Here is a 16,448-nt window from a genome sequence, read left to right on the forward strand (position 1 = left end):
TGGGCTACACCTGCCCACACCCACACCCTGTCTTCTAAATTCCTGGAGCACCTACTTTTATGCCTCACAACATGGAGGTTTTTCAGATTTTCCTTGACTTTTTCTCTAGTTGATTCAGGTGCTTTCGCCTCTATCTCACAATTGAATTTTTTTTTCATTTTAACATCTTTATTGGAGTATAATTGCTATAAATGTTAGTTTAATAGCATAAATGTATAGTATAAATGTTATAAATGTATAAAAGTATAAATGTATATAAGTATAAATGTATAAAAGTATAAAATGTATAAAAGTATAAATGCATAAATGTTAGTTTCAGCTTCACAACAAAATGAATCAGTTATATATATACATATGTTTCCATATCTCTTCCCGCTTGCGTCTCCCTGCCTCCCACCCTCCCTATCCCACCCCTCCAGGCGGTCACAAAGCACTGAGCTGATCTCCCTGTGCTATGCGGCTGCTTCCCACTAGCTATCTACCTTACGTTTGGTAGTGTATATATGTCCATGCCTCTCTCTCGCTTTCACAACTGAATTTTGATTCCCTTAGAACAAGAGCTCTGTCTTATTTTTTTCTTTTGGCTCTCCCACACAGCCTAGCTTGGAGCTGAACATGTCAAGAGCATCTAGTGTGTATCTCTGTAGACGATTTCGACAGGAGTTTTCCTAAGAGCCACTACCCTTGGAAGAACGAGGGGAGTTGACAGCTTATTTACATTAACTTAGGGGGTGGACTTGATTAAGCACATCTGCTTGGACTGAGGGCCACCTGTTTTCAGTTTCAAGTTGAAGCCTTGAATACATATCAAACCTGACATTTCTTGGTGTTTCTTCTGTCAGTCACCCTTTCCCAAGGCCCATATTCTGAGCAGGTGACATGCACAACCAAGGAAGAACACCTAATAGTGACAAGCTAATAGGTGCAAACATCCAAACATGAACGCTTTGTCCATTTTTTCATCAAAGCTGGGGCCCGTTTTACTAATTTCAGGTATGAACACTGGCCCTCCAGGAGCAAATGTGATGAGCCTCATCCAAGTAAAACCTCACCCTTTGCACACAGTAGGGCTGCTGATTAGCCTGTGGATAAGGTTCCTTTTCTCACGCACATTTGCCTCAGCAGAAAAGGTTTGATCCTTTGGTAAAAAAAAAAAAAAAGCAAGAAAAGTTATATATGCCAGAAGTTTATGGCAAGGGTTCTAATCAGTGAGGTTTGACATAGAGAGGGCGACCAACTGTCCCAGTTCACTGGGACTGATGCGGTTTCCTGGACTTTTCATGCTAAAACCGGAAAAGTTCTTGACAAACTCGGACTAGACACTGGCTAGATTCCAAGAGTCAACCTTCACACCTTCAGTAAACCTACTTCTTTCAATTCATCTCACCTGGCTCACTGCATTCACAGTCAGTAACCACCAGTGCCCAGGGAATTCCTGGATCACTCTGCCTACTTCCGCTGGGACTGTGAATGTCCAGTTTCTATCCAAAGTCTATCCTTGGGTGACCTCATCATTGCCCGTGGCTTCTTTTCACCTTCATATATTTCACCCCCAAATCTGCAGCTCAGTCCTGACCTTCACACTCAGCATCAGTCTTTCACTCTGTCCATTTGATGTCTTCATCCTCCATCTAGTTTTCTTCTTAAGCTCAACAGTAACTCAACCAAACTCAGTGTTACCTCTTTACTTATTTTGTTTCTTTCTTTGGCATCAGATTTATGATAATGGCTGTTATCCTTGCAGTCTTTCACCTAGACTCTAGACTCCTCTTTTAACTGCTTCTTTCTCTATGGCTGCTCCCGAGTCATGTTTCAAAGCCTTTCCAGTCCTCCAGTTGCTGTGGCCCCAACCAACAGAATTGTCTCCCATAGCCCTACATTTCTCTCACATTCCACCCTAAACACCTCCAGCATATGACTGTCACGGCTCTGGTCAGATCACTCCTTTGCTAAACTCTTTCAACAGTCACTTCTCCATTGTACTATGACCAAGTCTTACACACGCTTCAAACCCCAAATGGTACCTTCCCCATGAAGCATTGTCTTCCCCTATAGAAAAGTAACCCCTTCTTTCTAAATGCCTTTGGCACTTGACTCTTCCCTACTGTCATTGATATTATTATTTCTGTGCATTTTTACCTTCCCTTTCAAACAAAGTCCTCGAGAGCAAGAAAGGTAGTTATCCACCTTTTTATCCCCACTGAAAATAATAAATAAATCAATGCATAAAATTCAAGTAAGCTTTAACCTGAGGCGTACTCCCTTGCACAGATGCTGTTGCTTGACTTTCAAAAGCTTTTCCTACATCCCTATGTCTTCCAATCCCTTCTCCCCATGTTGGTCAACCGTAGGTAAGGTCCTGAGAGCTGGGGGCAGCCACTCCCTTGCCTTGATGCCAGCCTTGTCACTGTAGGATTCCCGGATGCCATGGCAGGCCAGCAGGGCTCAACTAAAGGGACTTGGCCCCATGGAATTGTGAAACAGAGATTCCTTTGAGGTACAGCCTGAATTCCTTCCCTGCCCTCTGTCTTCACCTTCATAATTAGCACACTTTTCCAACACAGGCCCAACACTGCACTTCGTTTTGTCCTCTCCTCCACGTCCCCTGGTCTGCTATGGCTCTGAGTTTATCCTGCTTCCTGACCCAAGAAACAAAGAAATGGGTTAAACTGTCTCAACATTTAATTAATTTATATATGGAAATAACAGGTTGGCTTAAGGCAGAGCTGTCTGGAGGAGGCATTTCTCCTCAGCCCTGTCAACTCATCCATCTGAACTTGTCCTGGGGTCATTCTTCTTTCATCTCCTCTCCTCCCCAGTTGTGGCAGTTCCTGGTTTGAATCCTAGGCCTCAAAACCCAGCCATTATGGGGATGGTGGACACAGAAGAAAGGCCTCTGGTGGGGAAGCACCAGGACCCTTTGGAGTAGAGGAGTGAGGCTGGGTAGCCCAAGCCACAGCTGCAGGGCAAGCTGAGCCCCATTCTGGAGCCATGTCTGCGTCTCTTTTCAATGACCATCCACTTCATTCAATAAATGTTTATCTACGTCTGTGTCTTTATTCCTGTCCTGTCCCTAGGTTCATCAGAACCATTTTTTTCCTTTTTTAGATTCCACATAAGTGTTAGCATAACAGTATTTGTTTTTCTCTTTCTGACTTACTTCACTCTGTATGACGAGACACAAGAGGGAGGGGATATGAGGATATAGGTATACATATAGCTGATTCACTTTGTTATACAGCAGAAACTAACACAACACTGTAAAGCAATTATACTCCAATAACGATGTTTTAAAAAACTAAATAAATGTTTATCAAGCACTTAGCATGTAGCTGCTCTGTGGTTACCGGGAACAATACACAGTGTCATTCAAAATAGCCGAGAATGAACACAACATAAGCATGCTATGCGTGCCCGCCAGAGTCCAGGTTTTTGAAAGGCTCCTCTGTGCCAGGATTTACTTCTTTTGTTACCAGACTGTGGGGAGGTCCAGAGCTTCCAGGTGAATGGCCAGAGCAGCTGGGTGGCAGAAGGGACACTCAGGGTCTTCAGGGCTCAGATACTTGTCTAGTGGTATGCAACTGTTCTCATGCCAGTACACATATAGCAGTTTAGTAACTGACAGGGCCATACCAGGGCCAGCCCACTGGATAGGAGTCTTTGATACAATAATATGCAATATAGAAATACCCAGGCATCCCATAGTACAATGCAGGAGATACACAGTACTGTGCTCTGAATGTATCCTCCCAACATTCATCTATTGAAATACTAACCCCCAAAGGTGATGGTATTAGTAGGTGGGGACTTCGGGAGATGATTAGGTCATGAGGGTAGAGCCTTTGCGGATGGAATTAGTGCTCTTATAAAAGAGAACCCACTGAGCCCCCTACCCTTTCCACCATGTGAGGACACAGTGAGAAGTGTTCGACTAGAAAGCGGGTCCTTTCTAGTCTTTTTTAGAACCTAACCATGCTAGCACCCTGACCTTGGACTTCCAGCCTCCACAATACATTTTCGTTGTTTATAAGCAACCAGTCTGTGATATTTTGTTATAGCAGCCGTAATGACTAAGAAGGACAGCAATCTGATAGTCATACGAACAAATATTAAAATCTCAGCTGGGTTAAAAACTACCGTATAGGGCTTCCCTGATGGCGCAGTGGTTGAGAGTCCGCCTGCTGATGCAGGAGCGGAGCGGCTAGGCCCGTGAGCCATGGCCGCTGAGCCTGCGCGTCCAGAGCCTGTGCTCTGCAACGGGAGAGGCCACAACAGTGAGAGGCCCACGTACCGTAAAAAACAAACAAACAAAAAAAAAGAAACTACCATATAAAAACTGTGTCTGTAAAGACCATTACAAAGATAAGTATCCAAGGCAAGGAGACCCTACAATACTGGAATCTCACCATTTCAGATGCATCTGGGAGGCTTCCCTGAGGAAGCAAGGTCAAGGCTAAGATCTGAAGGATGAGTAGGAATTAGCAAATCAATGAGGGAATAGAAGAGCATTCTAAACAGAGGGAACAACATGTGCAAAAGTCCTGGGGCATGGAGAACTGGGAGCGGAGAGAGAGGAAAAGAAAGAGTAATTTAAGAGGAAAGAGGAAGGTGTATAGGGACACATGTGGGGCTTTGAGGAGTTCTATCTATCCCAAGAACAATGGCCCATCATTAAATGATTTAAAGCAGTGAGGTGGCATTATCAGATTAGCTTTTGAAAAGACTGTACTGACTGCTGCCTGGGAAATGGCTGCACCTAAAGTAGGAGGCTGGTGGTGGACATTTCACTGGTCAACACCAGGGACCCCTAAGATCCTATATATGCAGTGTGTTCCTCAGGGCTCTGATCTTATTCTGGGACGAAAGAGCTCCCTTCCATAACACAAGGCTCTGACAGGTTCCTCGTATCAATGAAAATAAAGTGGTTATGCAGTGGCAAGAAAAGCACAGTGGTTTAAAAAAAAATGATATGCTCTCAACTTCTTCCTTAATCGTTATAAACTGCCAATATAATTTATTTACCACAGAGCCCAAGGGCCAAGTGCCTGACTAATCATTGCCGTCCACTGCCACCTTAATGTTCAGACTGATCCAGTGAGGCAGGCATCATTGGCTCCAGTTTACAAATTGGGCATCTACACTCAGAGAGTTAACTTGCCAAGGAATCGACAGACCAGGTCTTTCTGATTCCTGAACTTCTGCTTTTAACCCAATACTGGTTATAAAATGTGAACATGTGGTTGGCTCCATGATGGGTGCTAGGTTTAATATGCCATCTTGTCCAGAAGGAATACAGTCTAATGGAGGAAAGGGTCACATACACATGCATACATTTATGCAAATAGATACAACACAATTAAAATCTTACAGATTTTTTTCTTCATGAAAGAGCGGTGACTGTCTATATTTAGTATTGCGTTTGGCTCAGCATCTCTATGAGGAAGGAATGAACCAAGTTGATAGCCAACTTTACTGACTGACGGAGGTGTGCCAGGTATTGGACTAAGTGCTTTCAAACAACGTATTAATTTAAAGTAACTCTCATAGCAAGTTCACTAGGAAAGTAGCAGTATTGTCTACATTTTACAGATGGAGAATCGGGGCTCACATCTGTCCAAAAAAAAAATCCCCAGGATCACAGGCAGGAATCAAGAGAAGATAAATAAGTTGCAAAGCAAAGGGAGAGTCAGCTAATACCAAAGATGGGTGACTTTAAACGTACGTGAAACTGGAGATAGGTTCTGAAATGGAAAACCAAACTCCATGCTGATGCAAGACACAGAGCATTAAAACTGACCCTCAACGCCACAACCACAGGAGTCTGACTGCAAAAGAGGTTAGCTTCCCAGAGCCAGGCTCTATGTGCAAACCGTTCCTACTTCCTGGAGTTGTTTTGACATTAAAATGTGAAAGTTCTTAAAATAAGGAGGAGGGTAGAGACTCCAAGGAATGTTAAAATAATTTGTGGCAAAACAGAGAAAGTTAAACATTCATTAAGGGGTTTTCATTTCAAATGATCGTTTTACCATATCGATGTCTAAATTGGGGAGCAGGGAGAAGAGGAAGAAACTCTTACTTAATCCCTTTCCTGAATTGACCACAGAGAATGCTCAGCAGAGGCCCCTGGGAGTTTCAGGCCCCTCCTGTGAAAGCTGGGGTCCATGTATGCAGAGACCCTACACAGGTCTCCCTGGCTGCCCATCGACCAAACCAGAGCCAAGCCAGCTTTGCCAAGAGTCGGCACACCAACTCCAGCACTTACTTAGGGATCCTATGCATATATCTCTTCTCAGAGGCCGAGATTTGCCCTGGATTATATCTTCATTATTTCATCCTTAAGTCCAAAGAACAAATGTTGCACTCCAAAATCCTAGGAACTATCTGAAACCCAACCCAACAGCTCTCCATAAATTAAGCAATGTCCAGCCTCAAATATAAGTTGTCATTTCCAAAAGCCTGGAGGGTGTGTATGTCCAGGGAACAGTCTAGAATGAATGTCCTCTGCTCTGGATTTCAGATCTACCTTGCTAACGGGAGCTCTTTCCACTCCCTTGCTCTGGGGGCGCTGGTAGCTTCACTGCTTGAAATTCATCCTCTCACTCACTGCCTTGAGAGCAGACTTTCTGCTGGTTTCCTGGGTGAATGCTCAGCGATGCTCAAAGGCTTGCCTGCCCTCAAATTAATTTATTCATTCATATGTTTCATCACGAATTCTTCAACTATTCTTTGAATACTTATGTGCCAGGCATGAAGCTAGACACACTGATGGTACATCAGTGAAAAGCAGTCACCAGAATTTTAGCCCTCAGATTTATTCAATCTCTCATCGTGATTGCATCTTGACACACTGCCCAACAGAAGGCTGATTAAAATACACAATTACATCAGCACCAACCGCTGTATTGGTGCCCTGGAAGCCCTCATTGGTTGTCCAGTTTCATTGGGGGAGAATGCTAGCAGAAAAGCAAGCCTGGTAAGGCTCAGGGAGTCCTGCGAGCACTGGCACCTGGAAGGTGGTGTCACCAGATCCATGATGGGAAAAGAAAATTCCAGAAATAATATACACATGCCCCTTAAACTTTGCCGAGGTTGGTAGGCCACATTCCTCATTCACTCAAAAGCACCAGCTGTGGAATGATAAAGCATCACGCTGGGTGCCAGAGGCTCCAAAACACCAGAAGGTTAGCTTCCCACACTCAGGGTGCTCACCACAAAGGGAGCCACCGACACAAGAAAATATGAATTACAGGAGAAGCGATTCATTAAAGTCATCTCTCACTTGAGACACTGCAACAATTTCCTCATTTTCCTTCTTGCCTCAGATCCCCCTGCTGTCCCTCAACCCTCACTCTAATTCATTCTCCACACCCATGTTAGGGGTTATTTGTAAAACACCTGCCTGGAAAACTGCCTCTGCAAGGGTAGTTCTCAAACTACCGTTCAAGAGCCTTGGAGGTCAAGTCGAGCCTCCATATTTACCAAATCAGGATTTTTGCAGGTAGAGCCATGGAACCTGCATGTTAAACACATATTAGAGTAAGTGTTACTCACACTTATTCATTAGTAATTCTAATTCCCAGTTTGAAAGATAGCCCATGAATACAAAAGTTGATCAACAGGGCTGGATGCCCTTCATAATGGATCCCAGCCCACCTTTCCAACGTCATTTGAAGCCATTATAATACTCCAAGCTTTATGTCTTAGTTACACAGATATATTCCCTAACAAGCTAGAAATTTTCACTCTGCTGCGCCATTTTTACACAAATCCCTCTGCCTGGAATTCCCAACCCTCCTCTCCTATTCAAACATCTACTTGTGTGCATACACGCACGCGCGCACACACACATACACACACACACACACACAATCCACTTGGAAAATTCGGATTCACCTATTAAAAACCAGAACAAATATCATTATCTTCTTATCTTGTGGACCCCTTCAACTTCTGGTAAAATTCACTGTTCTCTTACTGTGTTTCCATAGCGATGTATACTTTCTATTTTCCTTCACTAATCCCATTGTACACAGTGTTGAATTTGTGTTAAATGGCTGCTCTCCCTGTACTTATACACCTACATATGCTTCTTGAGGTTTTGGTGGGTATGGACTGTATCTTACCCATCTCTCAGTTCAAAGTATCCAACATTTAGTAAGTGCTCAACAAATATCACACTGAACTGGGGCTATTCAAATTGTACAGATGAAACATGTAACATCTTTCCCTACACATGTCTATTTTTTAAAAAACATTTACTTCTTCCTCTCACCTCTAAGGAAGCCATATGGGACTGAGTCTTTCAACCCATGAGCAAAGAATTTAACTCCATCTACTTAGGTCTTTAATTTCTCTCAGTAGGTTTTTAAATACTCTGGTTAGAGGTTTTGCATCTCTTTTCTTACACTCACTCTTAGGTATTTAATGTTTTTGATACTCTTTAACTATTTTTTCATATTTCAAGATACATAGAAATGCAACTAATTTTTGCATATTGCCCTTGTATGCAGTGACCCTGATGAAGTCACTGAATTTTAATATTAAGTATTAATATCTGTAGATCCATTAAATCCTCTGTATACACAAATAATACCAGTTTGTTTATTTTCCAATTCTTTTATTTTTCTTGACTTATTGCACTGGTGACTTTTAGTACAATGTCAAATCAAAATGGTGATAATTGACATCACTGTTTTATTCCCCATGCCACATAGACTATGCCTTAATATTTCATAACTAATAATAATGTTTCCCATAGTTTTGTAAAAGCTGAGTCTTTTTAAAATTATTTAGCCATGAACGGGTGTTGAATATTATCAAATTTTTTTTGTATCCACTGATATGATTATATAGTTTTTCTCCTTTGTAATGCTTATGTGCTAAATTATGTTTTGTTTCATTTTTTAATTTTTTTTAACTGAGGTATAGTTGATTTACAATGTTGTGGCAATCTCTGCTGTACAGCAAAGTGACCCAGTTATATACATATATACATTGTTTTTAAAATTAATTTTTATTGGAGTATAGTTGCCTCACAATGTTATGTTAGTTTCTGCTGTACAGCAAAACGAATCAGCTGTATGTATACATATATCCCCTCATTTTTATATTTCCTTCCCATTTAGGTCACCACAGTGGATTAAGTAGAGTTCCCTGTGCTATACACTAGGTTCTCATTAGTTATCTATTTTATACATAGTATCAATAGTGTACATGTGCTAATCTCCCAATTCCTCCCACACCCCCCATCCCCCCTTGGTATCCATATATTTGTTCTCTACATCTGTGTCTCTATTTCTGCTTTTCAAATTAGATCATCTATACCATTATTCTAGATTTGAGGCATATACCCAGAGAAAACCATAATTCAAAAAAAGCACATGCACCCCAATGTTCATAGCAGCACTATTTACAATAGCCAGGACATGGAAGCAACCTAAATATACATTCTCTTCTTTATATTCTTTTCCATTATGGTTTGTCACAGGATATTGAATACAGTTCCCTGTGCTATATGTAAATTATGTTAATTTCAAGTACTATGCCAACCTTTCATTCCCAAAATAAACTCAAGTTGGTCATGATATAAAATCATTTTCATAGGTCACTGGATTCATTCTGCTATATTTTATCATTTTTATATCCATGACCATGAGAGAAGTTAGCCTGTGAGATTATTTCCATATAGTATCTTTGGCAAATTTTGATATCAAGTTTTGCTGGACTCATGGAAAAGGTTGATAAATGTTCTGTCTTTTCTACTCTGAAAAGTCTGTGATCCAGCCCTCTCCATTTTAGCCAGAAATAGATGTTTCTCCCCTTTTCTTCTCCTATAAACACCTTACCTTTGAGGGGAGAACATACTGAACAATAAAAGGGTAAGGTGGCTTAGATAATACCAACTTCAAGGACCTGGAACACTCTCAAAAACTTGACTCAGTAATATGTGCACCAGCCCTGCATTGTAAGCTCCACATACAAATTATTTATGTATAAGTATACTTTATCCTTAATATTAATGTGTGAGTAGAGTTTAAATCTATCTGTATTTTATTATATTGAATAAATATTCTTATATAACATCGTCATACCTACTACCTCTTTTGACCAGTACACATACCCTTGAGTTATGTGAGATGCACACACAGTATTTAATCCTGCTCTAATATATTCAAGCAGACCTTTATACAGACTAATGGTATTCTGACTATACAAAGAATTACTTTATGCTTCAAGTCAAATGATTTTGGTATAAATGCAAGCTAACACTCAGGGTTTTTTTTGTTTTTATTTGTTTTTTTTTTTGTGGTACGCGGGCCTCTCACTGTTGTGGCCTCTGCCGTTGCGGAGTGCAGGCTCTGGACGCACAGGCTCAGCGGCCATGGCTCACGGGCCCAGCCGCTCCGCGGCATGTGGGATCCTCCCGGACCGGGGCACGAACCCGTATCCCCTGCATCAGCAGGCCGACTCTCAACCACTGCGCCACCAGGGAAGCCCTAATACTGAATTTTTAATGAACATTAATTCTTTCAGATACTGTTGCCACTGTTATTTGCTTGGTAACTATGCTTTGTTGGGTCTCTTCTGTTAAAGCAAAGTAAAATTTAGAATACAGTTATTCACAGTACTTGGCAATGAAAAAGTAACCAACAAACTCTTGTTGAATTTATTAATAAATTAATAATGAATGACTGTAAAGTTACCCATCCTCAAATTAAGAGGTGGAAAACTATAGTTCATGAGCCAAATTCATCTTACTCTCTGATTGTTGAAAAAATGTGTATTAAGGCTTCCCTGGTGGCGCAGTGGTTGAGAGTCCGCCTGCCAATGCAGGGGACACGGGTTCGTGCCCCGGCCCAGGAGGATCCCACATGCCGCAGAGCGGCTGGGCCCATGAGCCATGGCCACTGGGCCTGTGCGTCCGAAGCCTGTGCTCCGCAACGGGAAAGGCCACAACAGTGAGAGGCCCGCGTACCACAAAAAAAAAAAAAATGTGTATTAGACACAGCCACATTAATTTGTTTACAGAGTCTCTTTAGGAGTTGAATTCCTTTTGCTGTTAGAGTTGAATGGTTGCAACAGAGACCATACGGCCCCTAAACAGGATCTAAATATTTACTACCTATAATAGTAAACAATGCTATATTTACTATTGCCCCCAATTTTTAGTATCTGGTCCTTTACAGGAAAAGTGTTCCAACCTCTGCTCTAAAACACAATACTCACTAAATAACTGGAGAGTAACCAGGATGCAACCACCACAGGGAAGTCTATGCAAATAAAATCTCATCCAGTGTCCAGTTGAAAGAATAAAGGATAGTACCAGACATGAAGATGCTGGTGACAACAAAGGGTTCTGAATTTTTTCTTGAGGCAGCACAGTCAAGTCTGTTGTCAAGGGTCACAATGGGAGGACCTCATCTCTTCAGCAGACACTCATTTCTGAATCACCTTGTGTTGTCCAGCTTTACCGCTTCTCCTCAGAGGCTTTGTTTAAGTTTTTTCCTGAATTTCAGGATGTTCATTGCCTCTTTTTTAAATAACAGAACTTCACTGAACTCAAATAATAGAGTAATTCAGGCAAGGTGGAATGTTAATTGTGGCAATTCAGCAGATGTCTGGACGATAAGAAAGAGCATCTCATATGTAGCCATCCTAATGTCTTTCTTATAAAAATGAAAAATCGCTAACTCTTGAGCCAAATTCGTCAACAATTCAATGTACAGCCAAATGGAAATTCTACAATGCAGTAAAATGCCTAGGGAATATTTTCAATTTCCATCATCCTTCCTCTCCATTAAGAAGGAAACCCTTGTTAGTAAGAATTCCAGTGTCTATGTTTTCATAACATATAAAGTAATTTGCAGAAACCCAAAACTTACTGTTTAAACATAAATGTGGAGTAATGTTATTCATTCTCACCACATGACATGGTACACATAAACTATCAAGATGTCATAAGAAATAAATGGTAAAATCAGAATCTATTCTGGAAAATAAAAAGCAAGGTATAGCATCACAAATGATTCCATATCAGTTTTCTGGTAGCCTATAAGACTTACCAGTTAATGGATCCCTTTTTTTGTGGCAAATGGTGTGGGTTGTTTTTTTTTTCTGGATTGTCCATACGATGTTCTCCTTATCACCATGTTAAATTGAATAACAGATTTTTAGTAATGTACTATATAGTCCCAAAAGCCATGTATATGTAGGAGCACAAGAATAGAGAATTATTAGACACATGAATAGAGCATAATCAACCATAAAATAATTCATAGAGTCAGACACTACTATTTACTAATTATCTGTTGTTTCCTGAATGCTATATTTGTGATGTTAGGGAAAAAAGCACAGAGAAAGACTAGCCAGCATATTTTATTTTAAGCAAACATATATCATAACTCAGATTTTATTACAGATAAAATAACAAGCTTTATTTTTTTCTTCGAAAAACATTTATTTCTGAGAGGATTTACTATATTCCTTGTTGTTGTTTTCTTAAAAAAAGAGCAACCCTAGTACATTACTTTTTGACTCAATTCATCAAATTTTTACTTTCAACTTTTTAGAATATTTTGTGCATTAAGAAAAGTATACCTTAAAATACTGTCAGTATTGTCAAATGACTATACTACCCAAGGCAATCTACAGATTCAATGCAATCCCTATCAAAATACCAATAGCATTTTTCACAGAATGAGAACAAAAAATAATTTAATGTGTATGAAAACACAAAAGACGCTGAATTGCCTTGAGAAAAAAAGAACAAAGCTGGAGGTATCACACTCCCTGGCTTCAGACTATACTACAAAGCTACAGTAATCAAAATATTGGGTTGGCCAAAAAGTTCGTTTGGGTTTTTCCATAACATCTTACAGAAAAACCCAAATGAATGTTTTAGCCAACCCAACATTATGGCACTGGCACACAGACAGACACAAAAAATCAGTGGAAGAGAATAGACAGCCCAGAAATAAACCCACGCACTTTTGGTTAATCTGACACAAAAAAGGCAAGAATATACGACAGAGAAAAGGCAGTCTCTTCAATAAGTGATATTGGGAAAATTGGACAGCTATGTGAAAAAGAATGAAATTAGAACATTTTCTCACACAATATACAAAAATAAACTCAAAATGGATTAAAGCCCTAAATGTATGACCTGAAACCATAAATCTCCTAGAGGACAACATAAGAACATCCTTTGACATAAATCGTAGCAATATTTTTTTGGATCTATCTCCCAAGGCAAAAGGAACAAAAGCAAAAATAAACAAATGGGAATTAAACTCAGAAGCTTTCGCACAGCCAAGAAATCATTGACAAAAAGAAAAGACAGCCTATGGAATGGGAGAAAATATTTGCAAATGCTATGACCAATAAGGGGTTAATATCCAAAAGATATAATGAGCTCATATAACTCAATATTTTTAAAGAAAACAATCTGATTAAAAAAAGGGCAGAAGGGACTTAGCTGGTAGCACAGTGGTTAAGAATCCGCCGGCCAATGCAGGCGACATGGGGTCAAGCCCTGGTCAGAGAAGATCCCACAGGTTGCAGAGCAACTAAGTCCATGCACCACAGCTACTGAGCCTGCACTTGACTCCAAGCACCAAAGCTACCGAAGCCCGTGCACCTAGAGCCTGTGCTCTGCAACAAAGATAAGCCACCGCAATGAGAAGCCCGCACACCGCGATGAGGAGTAGCCCCCGCTCACCCCAAGGAGAGAAAGTCCACACGCAGCAACAAAGACGCAACGCAGCCAAAAATAAATAAATAAATGAAATAAATTTTTTTTAAAGTGGACAGAAGACCTGAATAGACATTTTTCCCAAGAAGATATACAGCTGAACAACAGCAACATTAAAAGATACTCAACATCATTAATCATCAGAGAAACGCAAATCAAAACCACAATGAGGTATCATCAACCATCTGTCAGAATGACTACGACCAAAAAGTCTACAAATAACAAATGTTGGATGTGGAGTAAAGGTAACTAGAGTACACTGTTGGTGGGAATGTAAACTGATGTAGCCACTACAGAAAACAGTATGGAAGTTGCTTTAAAAACTAAAACTAGAACTACCATATGTTGCAGAAATTCCACTCCTGGTTACATACCCAGAAAAAATGAAAATGCTAATTTGAAAAGATACAGGCACCCCAATGTTCATAGCTGCATTATTTACAATAGCCAAGATATGGAAGCAATCTAAGTGTCCGTCAACTGATGAATGGATAAAGAAGAAGTGGCTTATATATATAATGGAAGACTACTCAGCCATAAAAAATAATAAAATTATGCCATTTGCAACAACATGGATGGACTCGGAGGATATTATGCTTAAGTAAGACGGAGAAAGACAAGTACTGTATGTTATCACTTATACGTGGAATCTAAAAAATAAAAAAATAATAATGAATATAGCAAAACAGAAACAGACTCACGGGTATAGAGAATAAACCTGTGGTTACCAGTGGGCAAGATAGGGGTAGGGGATTAAGAGATTATAACTACTGTGTATAAAATATACAATTTTAAAATTAAATAAACAAATAACAATATAGAACATTGCGAGGAACCAAGATGGCGGAGTAGAAGGACATGCTCTCACTCGCTCTTGCGAGAACACCAGAATCACAACTAGCTGCTGGACAATCATCGACAGGAAGACACTGGAACTCACCAAAAAAGATACCCCACATCCAAAGCAAAGGAGCAGCCACAATGAGATGGTAGGAGGGGTGCAATCACAGTAAAATCGAATCCCATAACTGGTGGGTGGGTGACTCACAGACTGGCGAACACTTATACCACAGAAGTCCACCCACTGGAGTGAATGTTCTGAGTCCCACGTCAGGCTTCCCAATCTGGGGGTCCAGCAACGGGAGGAGGAATTCCTAGAGAATCAGACTTTGAAGCCTAGTGGGAACTGACTGCAGGACTTCAACAGGTCTGGGGGAAACAGAGACTCCACTCTTGGAGGGCACACACAAAGTAGTGTGCGCATTGGAACCAAGGGGAAGGAGCAATGACCCTGGGAGAGATTGAACCAGACCTACCTGCTAGTGTTGGAGGGTCTCCTGCAGAGGCGAGGGGTGGCTCTGTTTCACTGTGGGGACAAGGACACTGGCAGCAGAAGTTCTGGGAAGTAATCCTTGGCATGAGCCCTCCCAGAGTCTGTCATTAGCCCCACCAAAGAGCCCAGGTGGGCCCCAGTGTTGGATTGCCTCAGGCCAAACAACCAACAGGGAGGGAACACAGCCCCATCCATCAACAGGTAAGTGGATTAAAGTTTTACTGAGCTCAGCCCACCAGAGCAACAGTCAGCACTACCCAACACCAGCCCCTCCTATCAAGCCTCTTAGATAGCCTCATCCACCAGAGGGCAGACAACAGAAGCAAGAAAAACTACAATCCCGCAGCCTGTGGAACAAAAACCATATTCACAGAAAGATAGACAAGATGAAAAGGCAGAGGGCTATGTATCAGATGAAGGAACAAGATAAAACCCCAGAAAAACAACTAAATGAAGTAGAGATAGGCAACCTTCCAGAAAAAGAATGCACAATAATGATAGTGAAGATGATCCAGGACCTCGGAAAAAGAATGGAGGCAAAGATCGAGAAGATGCAAGAAATGTTTAACAAAGACCTGGAAGAATTTAAGAACAAACAAACAGAGGTGAACAACACAATAACTGAAATGAAAAATACACTAGAAGGAATCAATAGCAGAATAACTGAGGCAGAAGAACGGATAAGTGACCTGGAAGACAAAATGGTGGAATTCCCTGCTGCAGAACAGAATAAAGAAAGAAGAATGAAAAGAAATGAAAACAGCCTAAGAGACCTCTGGGACAACATTAAATGCAACAACATTCGCATTATAGGGATCCGAGAAGGAGAAGAGAGAGAGAAAGGACCCGAGAAAATATCTGAAGAGATTATGGTCGAAAACTTCCCTAACATGGGAAAGGAAATAGCCACCCAAGTCCAGGAAGTGCAGCGAGTACCATACAGGATAAACTAAAGGAGAAACACGCTGAGACACATAGTAATCAAATTGGCAAAAATTAAAGACAAAGAAAAATTATTGAAAGCAGCAAGGGAAAAACGACAAATAACATACAAGGGAACTCCCATAAGGTTAACAGCTAATTTCTCAGCAGAAACTCAACAAGCCAGAAGGGAGTGGCATGATATACTTAAAGTGATGTAAGAAAAGAACCTACAACCAAGATCACTCTACCCGGCAAGGATCTCATTCAGATTCGATGGGGGAATCAAAAGCTTTACAGATAAGCAAAAGCTAAGAGAATTCAACACCACCAAACCAGGTCTACAACAAATGCTAAAGGAACTTCTCTAAGTGAGAAACACAACAGAAGAAAAGGACCTACAAAAACGAACCTAAAACAATTAAGAAAATGGTCATAGGAACA

The 16,448-nt window shown here is 40.8% G+C and overlaps 1 protein-coding gene across 1 annotated transcript in view; it reads right to left on the minus strand.

The window, feature by feature from the left end:
* Window positions 1-16,448, minus strand: part of RASGRP1 (RAS guanyl releasing protein 1) — a 1,027,205-nt gene that overhangs the window by 781,546 nt on the left and 229,211 nt on the right. The window lies entirely within an intron of this gene.

Source organism: Tursiops truncatus, chromosome 2 (genome assembly GCF_011762595.2).
Source record: "Tursiops truncatus isolate mTurTru1 chromosome 2, mTurTru1.mat.Y, whole genome shotgun sequence".
NCBI classification, from domain to species: domain Eukaryota; kingdom Metazoa; phylum Chordata; class Mammalia; order Artiodactyla; family Delphinidae; genus Tursiops; species Tursiops truncatus.